Consider the following 11,616-nt stretch of genomic DNA (forward strand, 5'->3'; position numbering starts at 1 on the left):
ACATACATGCTGCTCACATATTATTGTAGCCCAGTTTGTGCTGATTATGGTGCTACTAAACTTAGTCATTAAAATGTTTATTAGCAACTGAAAAAAGCACAAATGTCAGGACATGTCAAAACTTCTCCAGGGCCCAAAACACCCTCAGACCCCAGAGGGTTAAGGGGATTCATGATCCTGACTGGGAGCCATCCATCACCAGACATAGAGGCAGTGACTCTTTCCACCCATCTTGTGGGTTTGCGCCTTGGATGGCTCAATCACAACAGTACTTCCCATGGAAATAGGGGTATTTGACGGAAGTTTACCCCACACAAAGTGTTCCTGTTTGGGCAACAGAGTCATGGCCTGGGCTAGTTTCGCAGTGCCCACAACATCAGGGATTTCACCACCCTTCCACCTGTTAATACCTGACAACATGTTTAGAAACTGCACAATTTCAGGTTCTCCAGATGTCTCAGGACGATTCATTACATTCCAATAGCCAGAGGTTTGCTTGAGTTGAGTAAGTATGAACTTAATGACATTAGTTCCCAGAATCAACTGATCTCTCTGTCCCGGGATGACTAGTGTAGGCACACTCACTAACTTGCCATACACGTCCATCTTCAGCTGATTGACTCCTTTTGGTCTGACTTTAACACCACCACAGCCAATGAGAAGAACGTCCATTTGCGACTGGTCTACCTGTGCAGACATCCCAATGTTCAAAAGTTCACGCTCCATTTCTTAATGGATCGTACACGCCATAGATCCGCTATCCAGTAGAGCTTGGACTGTGAGTTTGTCACTCAACAGAACTGAGGTATAGAACAGACTATCAACCTTTTCCAACTTTGAGACATTCTGGAATAAGACGATACTGTTACTGGAGACAGACTTGCAACATTCATCATAAACAAATAAATCATCATCCACATTGAGGGTTTGACACTCTGCACTCACATAGTCCCCTCCCATACGTGAGTGTGTTAGTTTCCCTGAGCGTGCCGGTCAGAAGCAGATGGAATAGCAGGGCTGACGACTTTGTGACATTGCTTCTGCTGATGCCCAATCTCCAAGCACAGCAAACATCTCCTTTCTCTCATACAATGTGAATGGGTGGAATGTTTCCTATCACTGCAGACACCGCACGGGGGAAAGTTGTTCTCAGCTGTGAGATGGGAGCATTCTGGCTGGTACGCTCCAATACCCTTTCCAGCATACTTAAAACACGCTCTAAAGTGCCAGCTTCCGAAGTTGCAGGTTCAGCAGCCTTCAAAGGACTATCAGGGACATAAACAGGTGCATCTGCCTTCATACTATCTTCCTGGGTGAGAGCGTGGGGGAAGGTTGATACTTTAGCTGCAGCGACTTGGACCATGTTAACATCATGTGTGACAGCAGACCCTCTGGTGTTCGTCAATGGCCTCCTGGAGTTCCGTGACTGACCATTTATTGATCAGTTTACACCTAAACATACTAGAGAGGTTTGGTTCTGAACAGTTTCTGATGAACATCATCGCAATTTCAGAACTCGTGTTTTTCAACTTTTCGCCTTGTTTCTGCAAATGACTGTCCGCTAACTCAGTAGCTGCATTTAATCTAACCCAGTAATCAACAGGGCATTCATTTCCTTTGGGTCGTATCGCGTAAAAGTCAGCTAGCGGTTGACATGATCCAGGACTTTCACTGAAGTAACGTCTTAACACATCATAGATTGTCTCAGGGGAGATAGCTTCGTTAGGGTTAGGCTGCTTTTGAGTCTGACCTTGACAATACTCTTGGCCCTGCCTAGCAGGTGGCTCAGTATCTCATCTACCTGATCCTTGTCAGAGCAATCCGCTTTGTGGAGATACAATTCCATCAACTCAATCCATTCTTGAACTGTGTATTTGTCTGTTCCATCTCCTCTAAACATTGGGGGTTCTTTGACATCTGGCTTGACTATCAGGATGACACTAGTAAGATTTCGGCCTGTGTTAGAGGGTTCTGGTGCAACAGCACTGAATGGGACTGAACTGGAAGGGGGTGACTGGGCTTTGACTAGTTAATAGCCGGGTGACGATGGAATCCCCTATCTGACTACCTAATTCACCAATAAGTTCACGTAACTGCTGTGCAATGTTATCATTTGCATTACTAGGAGTAGAGGCAGTCAGCCCAATAGGTTGATCTGGAAGGGTATCATGTGATTGAGGACTACAAACTAACACTCTAGGTCTACCAATGACAGGTTCATCCACACCCAACAGATTTACTCTGGTTGTGTTTTGTTGGTCTCAATGAAGACAATGTGGGTGGAGGAGGTCTCAGGATGTTTTATTCTGCAAAAACATACAGAGCACAATTAAACTTTTTTGGGATACACCTCTCTCCCCTTCAGTTTGCCCGTACAGCATGGAGAAAACAGCACTCTCATTTGAAGAGCGAGAGAAAGCACAACCGACCCCGTCAGCAGCATATCTGCTTCTAAAGATGTCGCTGTTCGCACATCGCACGAGGTATCATGTGCATCACCAATATGTGCCCCATATAAGACAATATTTTGCATGAACGGTTCCCACTAGAATTAATTATGAACATTATACTCCATATTATAACTCCAAACACAAGTATGAAGCACACACAAAAAAAAAAAAAAAGTTTTGATGTTCATTAACAATATTCATTATATTTTGTAATATAGCTACAATAGCAATGAAGCCATAATAATTGGTTCAAATAAAGTACCAAAAACAAGTAACCATATGGTTCTGTTGAACAAACTAAAGTATTATAAACAATATAATGTACATTACGCATTATATCAAATGCCTACAGAGGGCACCAACAGCCAGAGGTGTAAAAAGTACTCAAAAATTGTACTCCAAGTAAAAGTACAGATACTCAGTGAAAATTTTACTCAATTAAAAGTACAGGTATCTGGCCAAAAACATACTTGTGTAAAAGTTAAAAAGTACAACTTTAAATTGTACTCAAGTATTAAAGTAGAAGTTCTTTATTTTCTGACAGACATTCAGATATTTGGTTAAAGGGAGAAAACGAAACAAATTGCAATGGCACAGGTCAAACACGTGTGTGTATATATAGTGCAAAAACAACAATTAAAATGCAGCACAGCGGAACACAGGAAAAAAATACAGGGAAAGTGATTAAAAGGAAACCCCATCCTTTCCACCCTCATTAAAGTTTTGATGTTCATTAACAATATTCATTATATTTTGTAATATAGCTACAATAGCAATGAAGCCATAATAATTGGTTCAAATAAAGTACTAAAAACAAGTAACCATATGGTTCTGTTGAACAAACTAAAGTATTATAAACAATATAATGTACATTACGCATTATATCAAATGCCTACAGAGGGCACCAACAGCCAGAGGTGTAAAAAGTACTCAAAAATTGTACTCCAAGTAAAAGTACAGATACTCAGTGAAAATTTTACTCAATTAAAAGTACAGGTATCTGGCCAAAAACATACTTGTGTAAAAGTTAAAAAGTACAACTTTAAATTGTACTCAAGTATTAAAGTAGAAGTTCTTTATTTTCTGACAGACATTCAGATATTTGGTTAAAGGGAGAAAACGAAACAAATTGCAATGGCACAGGTCAAACACGTGTGTGTATATATAGTGCAAAAACAACAATTAAAATGCAGCACAGCGGAACACAGGAAAAAAATACAGGGAAAGTGATTAAAAGGAAACCCCATCCTTTCCACCCTCATGCCATCCCATATGACTTTTATTTATCAGATGAACACAAACTAAGAGTTTTAGAAAAAAAATCACGTGTATGGGACATCCAAAAATGACACTTCAAAAACTACACAAAGTGAATATGACAGTAATGCATGCAACCCCTGTTAATGAATCAGTCTTCTTAAGTGAAACGATAGGCATATATGTAAGAAGGATACAAATACTAATATTTTAAAATTGACCGTCGTGTTCACTTTAGCTGTGTCCCAATGTGAAGTGCACAGACTCCGAAGTGCGCATTTGAAGTGCGATTGCGTCACGGCGTAAGCTGTCCCAATTCAGGATGCACCCTCGGAAGCGTGACGAAGGCTGACATATTTCGAAAGCAACTTCAAATGCACCCTCCATTTCCCAGGAAAATGAAGTGAACATCTGATGGACACTTCGCACCCTACCATACAACAGAATCACTTGCACGCAGTTGACAATGGAATTTATATTCAAAGAACATGGCGGATGAGAGTTCTGTGGGGGAATTCACATTGAAATGTAAGCATTGTGTTTTCATTTACTCAAATACCTAGCAAAGCAAGTGTTAAAAGCCAGGTTTAAAAAAAAACAAACAAAGCCCACAAACAATAAAACAACCACTATATAAGGCAATAGTCTTTCTTTTTGTTGTTTTTGTAGTGCTGTCATGTCTATAAATGTTTTAACCAAACATTAGCACTTCAGTAATTTGAATGCATGTCCTGCTGTCATATTTTCTAATGACTTCTTAAGACTGCAAACCTTAACTTTATATTTTTCATAAGTGTATCCATTTTCACTTGTTTTAGGACTATTCTGGAGAAAATGAGCCTGCTGGGGAAAGACTTAGAAAATAAAAAGTAAGCAAGTTAATAGACACATTTTTGCTGAAATTCATTGTAGAGGTCTACATTGAGGACCCGAGGACCCAGGATCCGTACGGGTTCGGGGCTATATTTTAAATGGTCAGCTGGGTCCGGGTCAGGTCCCAATCTATTACTTCGGGTCCCGGGTCTGTTTAACATTGTGTGTAATGCCCGAGTCGATCGGACTCGGAGAACACCCGGCCGTTATCAGAGTCAGTCAGCGCTGTGCGTGTGTTGTTTTGTAACTTTCAACTTGTAAAATTAGGATGAGAGAAGTGTGAGTCGGTAATTTGAAATAAATCACGGCAAGGAGGATTGTGTGCATCACAGTGAGGTACAAGGGAGAAGGCTTCTTACATTAGGTAAGAAAAAAAGTTTAATTTTCGCAACTTGTTTATCGACTTGTTATTAGCAATTTGCTGTGGAATATGTGCCGATCGGGTCCAGTCGGGTCTGCGTCTTCCCGGCCGGGTTTGGGTCCATCTTTCAAATAATTGATGGTCCGCGTTGGTTCCGGGTAGTACATTTTTGACATTTCTCGGTTCTGCACGGGCCCGGGTCCAACTTTCAAAATAATAGACAGGTCCGGGTCGGTTCAGTGTAGCACATTTACGGGTCTCTTTGGGTTTGTGTAGACGTCTAATTCATTGTGCTGTTGTTGTTATCAGGCATGGTTTATTTTCTCTGCCTTAGGATTGCAAGCGTCCTGGGACAGGTGAGGGAGTGAGTGGAAGCTGGTGGAGCTACTCAGAGAGAACATCAAACTCAAGAGAGAGACAGAGGAGGGAAGAGCACAGGAGAGACAGAGGATAGAAGAGCACAGGAGAGAGAGAGTGAGGATAGAAGAGCACAGGAGAGAGAGAGTGAGGAGAGAAGAGCACAGGAGAGAGAGAGAGAGAAAGAAAGAAGATTTATATATAATATAAATATATTATATATTTAATTTTTATTATTAACAATTACCAGCATCATATAAATCTCAACTGTCAATAACGGACACATTCAGCGGTTGCCATGGAGATCATTTATCCTGCAGACATTAAAGGAGACAAAAGAAAAGCATTTAAACAGACACTGTTACATGAACACCACAAATCTCTTTATGTTGATATGACATCTCAAGAAAAGAGGACAAACTTGATCTTCTATACAGAGAGGAACCTCATATGGAAAGAGTTATTAGTAAATATTTCCACTACACTAAGAATGGAATCTGTAAAGGAAGTCAGATCTGCATTTTTGAATCAGCTGACCACTCCTCCCATTTCCAAACCATCAATCTGTACAACAGTGGAAAGGTCTTAATTCAAGGGAATAAAGCTAGTCTCCAAGCTTTTGAAAAACAATTTCCCCTTTTAAAGCAGACAGTTGAGCAGGAAACAGCTTGCAGTGTTAAAGAGGAATCTGAAGATGAGAATGAAGTGCTGCCCTACCTTCCAGTCAGCACATCTCCGGCCCCATCTGATCAACTGATGACTGAGCAGGCCACACACGCTCACCGTTATCTCCAGTGTCTTCCCCAGAAAATGGCTCTTCTAGAGATGGAGGTGTCAGAATTAAAGCAGCTAATCCTGAGCCGCCCAGATGAATTCACCATCAATAATCTCAAGGCTGAAATTAAGGATTTGCACAACATCAACATGAAACTTAAGGCTGAAATGTCAAAAATGAAAAAGGACTCAATACAAAGAGAAAGAAAGTTTGAGAAAAACATCCATGAGTTAAAAGAAAAGCTGAAAAACAGACTGCAATATCTTTACATCTTAAAAACAAGGAAAGTGAATCTCCCAAAGACAGCTGCACTGAGAGTAACCTGTGGCTCCATCATGAAGCGCCGTCACACAGCTCTGCACCGGCAGACTCCTCACTGAAGGAGCACACTCACACACCGCCGACATCACACAGCTCTGTACCTGCAGACTCAGTGAAGGAGCGCACTCACACACCGCCGACATCACACAGCTCTGTACCTTCAGACTCAGTGAAGGAGCACACTCACACCGCCGACATCACACAGGACTCCAGCGACTCAGGCCTCTGTACTTCTTCTGATGGACTCCATTGGAAAGAACATTAAACCCAAGAAACTCTTCCCCAGACAGCGAGTTCTAGCGCTCCACTGCAGAAACACAGCACGCGTTCATGAACTGCTCACTAATGATGATCTCGGCAGCCCGCAGTGTATTATCATTCATACAGGTATGAATGACCTCCATAGTTTACATGAAGGTACAGCCAAGGCAATGTATGAGATGGCAGAGAAAGCCTCACAGACATTCCCCACTTCACGTGTACTGGTCTCCACCTTGCTCCCACGGCTCGACGTCCCACCCTCTGTGATCGATCAGATCAACGAAGAGGTCCGTCACTCCTGCTCGCACGGGAAAGAGGTAGCCCACCTTTGTCAAACTTTAAGTCTTTATATCCTCAATGGTAGAATCAAAGGAGATTCCTGTGGACAATTTACCTATAGCTCAGATCTCGGGAACAGTGTTGTAGATTATGCCATATCAAATATAAGCCCTTCCCATTTCAGTGCATTTACCGTCAAAGCCCAGTCGCCCCTGTCTGATCACAGCCAGATCAATCTTCTCATTAAAGGGGAAAACAGCAAAAGACCTTTTTATCTGTGGAATGTACATTCCTCCATCAGATTCCCCATACTACGACTATGAAATATTCCACACGTTACAGGAAGAAATGAATCAATATCAAACTCTGGGGAAAATTTTAGTATGTGGAGATTTAAATGCTCGAACTGGCTCAGAATTAGACTATATTGATAATTCAGGAGATAAACATCTGTTCACACATATACCCCAAGGTCTCTTCAGTACTCTACCTAGAAGAAATAACCAGGATACTGGAGTCAATAGGCACGGGAGAGAGCTAGCCCACCTTTGTCAAACTTTAGGTCTTTATATGCTCAATGGTAGAATCAAAGGAGATTCCTGCGGACAATTCACCTATAGCTGCATCTCATAATCTTGTACTGCAGTTATATCTGATCAAATGCATATTATTATTCTTTAGCTTGTGTTAAACAAATTAATTTTGCTTGGTTGGAACAGCAGCTACGCTAATTATGTCTCTATGTGTTTCTCTGTTTCTGCTGGGATTGACATCCCGTGGTAACTAGGATTTACACAAGCTTCAGTCTGGATCCAGAACACCTGAGAAGAGATGATGCAACCCCTCAGAGGACCTCAGATGATACCAACCCTGAAACAACATACAGAACTACCACATTTTGCTATAAGTTTGATTGCATCATATAATAATTGCTGTTAATAGTGTTCATCGTCTATTTGATTACGTCTTTAATTGATTTTTCTGTACGTTTCTGCCATATGTACATTAACTGACAGTTACCACTCATAAGCTACTACTACATATTGTAGAAACGGAATTTTCTGTAAAGTTGCTTTGCAACGATTTGTATTGTAAAAAGCACGATACAAATAAACTTGGAATTAAATTGAACTAAATATATATAGTGTGAGAGGAGGAAGATGAGCTTCAGGTGAACAGGAACTCAGAATTCAGGAGAAGGCTCCCTCATGTGGCGGGTGGCTGGAGTAGCAGGTTTGGGCGTGTATATGACATTACTCCCCCTTTTAGGCCTCTCCCGAGGGTTTGCAGAAGCGTTAGTTCGGGTCCTTCCCCTAGGTCTGGGTCGAGGTTGATCCGGGTGATGGGCATGAAACTCAGTGATGAGAGTTGGGTCCAAGATGTCATGACAAATGTATATAACACATTTTAAAATGTTATTGTTTCTGCTGCCATAATAATGGCCCATTTCAAAAGATTCAATACTCTTTTTTTTCTTCTTTTTTTAAAATTTAGAAATATAATTGCAGTACAAACCGATGGAATAACAACCATAAATAGAACAAAAGACAAGACACAGTTGAATTCAGACAGCAATAAAATCTCACACTAGCCCCTGTAAATGTTGAACATATCTCACTGTTAGATTGTGCCAACATCCTGTCGACTGCACCGAAAACATACCTCAAATCAAATCTCCACAACAAAAACACCAGATCCTGTCAGTAGATCCTGTTCATTTGATCTGAGACCCAAAACTGTATTAACGCAAAGTCTTCAATCAGCCTGAGAGGGTAACAGAGGAATCAAGGGAAGAACAGCAGGAGACTAGTTAATGTTATCGCATTGGACTGACATTTAGTGACTTTGTTCACAAAGGGTATAACTACTTCTCAAAATGTTTTTGATCATTTTCGTACTTTTTTGGGGGAGATTATTCACCTTGTTACACTTCTTTTTTAAAATTTAGAAATATAATTGCAGTTCAAACCGATGGAATAACAACCATAAATAGAACAAAAGACAAGACACAGTTGAATTCAGACAGCAATAAAATCTCACACTAGCCCCTGTAAATGTTGAACATATCTCACTGTTAGATTGTGCCAACATCCTGTCGACTGCACCGAAAACATACCTCAAATCAAATCTCCACAACAAAAACACCAGATCCTGTCAGTAGATCCTGTTCATTTGATCTGAGACCCAAAACTGTATTAACGCAAAGTCTTCAATCAGCCTGAGAGGGTAACAGAGGAATCAAGGGAAGAACAGCAGGAGACTAGTTAATGTTATCGCATTGGACTGACATTTAGTGACTTTGTTCACAAAGGGTATAACTACTTCTCAAAATGTTTTTGATCATTTTCGTACTTTTTTGGGGGAGATTATTCACCTTGTTACACACTTGTGGTGTTCCTGGGCAAAAATGACCGGCCTCAAAAAATTGCTTATAAATCACTCATTATGCTATATTATCACCAAAGTTTGGATTCAATCTTTTTGTCAACTTTTCTTTCATTTAGGACTGGTTTTGTATTTATATTTGCATCTGATTAATCACAGGCCTCATTTATCTGAGAGTAGGCACCTCATTTTTTGAGTGAAAAAATAATTTATGAATAATTTTCACAATATTAAATAAAAACGGATGAAAATTTGCACTGTTTATCACACTAGTGTACTTTAATGTTTAATCAGGGAGTTTGCTTTTAAATGCTTTTATTTTGTACAAAATGGCACAAAGTCACACTTGTGGTGTTCCCGGTCAAAAATGCCCAGCCATTCAAAGTGAATGGGAAAGAATGAAAGTAATAGAAACTATTAGTGTTCAGGAGCATGTTGATCATGTTCACGTTCACATATGTACATGTGTGCTTGCAAACATAAAGGCCTTGGACCTGTTCATGTGTGGATGCATGCATACTCACGCTAACACACACACACTTATACAAACTATTGGGAGTATTACAAGCTTTCTATTTCATCCTACCCTGAGCTGCATCCGATATCATTTCATCAATCTGATAGTATAACTCTCTCTCTTTGTCTCTCTCTCACCCACCTACCCACACACACACACACACACACACACGAACTGGCTTCACCCTGATTCAAAATAATCTTTCATTTTTTTTCTTTCATCACACCTTCTAGACAAAATATTATGACAATGGGTTTTGAGGTTTTCATGTTCTCAGAAAGCAGACAAAAGTTTACTAATAAATGCTTTAGCACAAATACGGAGCATATAAATATTGTTGCACCATGAAATGTTTTCTATGTGGCAGTGCTGTTTTTTTCATGTCACAATGGTCAGATTTGTTTCTGTCAAATTCTGTCATTAATTACTCACCCTCATGTCGTTCCAAATCCATAAGACCTCCGTTCATCTCCAGAACACAAATTAAGATATTTTTGATGAATTCTGAGAGCTCTGTGACCCTCCCATAGACAGCAATATAATTACCACGATCAAGGTCCAGAAAGCAAGGAGATTGGTAAAATAATCCATGTGACATCAAGGGTTCAACCATAATTTTATAAAGCTACGAGAATACTTTTTGTATTCTCGTAGCTTCATAAAATTACGGTGTTTTTTGTGATCTTTCCCATTCAATCTGAATAGCCAGTTATTTTTGGCCCGGGAACACCACAAGTGTGACTTTGTGCCATTTTGTACTAAATAAAAGCATTTAAAAGCAAACTCCCTGATTAAACATTAAAGTACACTAGTGTGATAAACAGTGCAAATTTTCATCAGTTTGTATTTAATACTGTGACAATTATTCATAAATAATCCTTTTTTCACTCAAAAAATGAGGTGCCTACTCTCAGATAAATGAGGCCTGTGATTAATCAGATGCAAATATAAATACAAAACTAGTCCTAAGTAAAAGAAAAGAAGTTGAAAAAAAGATTGAATCCAATACTTGGTGATAATATAGTATAATGAGTGATTTATAAGCAATTTTTTGAGGCCGGTCATTTTTGCCCAGGAACACTACAAGAGTTATAGGGTTTTGAACACAACACAAGGTTAAACGAGTGTGCCCCCCAAGATTACTGTTATAAACATGAGCCGCGTCTAAAAGGTAAAGGGAGAGGTGTTGCTACAGTTTATAGGAATATCTTCAGTATTTCTTAGAGGTCAGGTTTTAAGTACAATTTGTTTGAAGTAATGGTGCTTCATATAACATTATCCAGAGAAACAAGGGTTAATGATAAATCCCCTGCGTCGTTTGTACTGGCTACTGTATACAGGCCACCAGGGCATCATACAGACTTTATTAAAGAATTTGCTGATTTTTATAAATTTTTTTATCTGAGTTAGTGCTGGCTGCAGATAAAGTCTTAATTGTTGGTGATTTATAATGAAAAAGATTCATTGAGATCAGCATTTATAGACATTCTAAACTCTATTGGGGTTAGACAACACTAGTGTTGCTTTTGGCGGCCTGTTTTAATTTTAGTATTATCTAGTCTTTGTGTGAAGCTGTCATTTTAGTTTTTATTAGTTTTAGTCACGTTCATACTCTTTTTAGTCTAGTCAAGTTTTAGTCAACTAAAAGTCTGAGCATTTTAGTCTTATTTTAGTCAGAATTATCCATGACTATTTTCGTCTAGTTTTAGTCGACGAAAACTGATGACATTTAGTCTAGTTTTAGTCAATGAAAATTGTATTTTAGTCTCTTTTTAGAAAT

The sequence above is a fragment of the Sinocyclocheilus grahami genome, unplaced genomic scaffold, assembly GCF_001515645.1.
Source record: "Sinocyclocheilus grahami isolate Dianchi unplaced genomic scaffold, SAMN03320097.WGS_v1.1 scaffold1427.1, whole genome shotgun sequence".
In the NCBI taxonomy this organism is placed as follows: domain Eukaryota; kingdom Metazoa; phylum Chordata; class Actinopteri; order Cypriniformes; family Cyprinidae; genus Sinocyclocheilus; species Sinocyclocheilus grahami.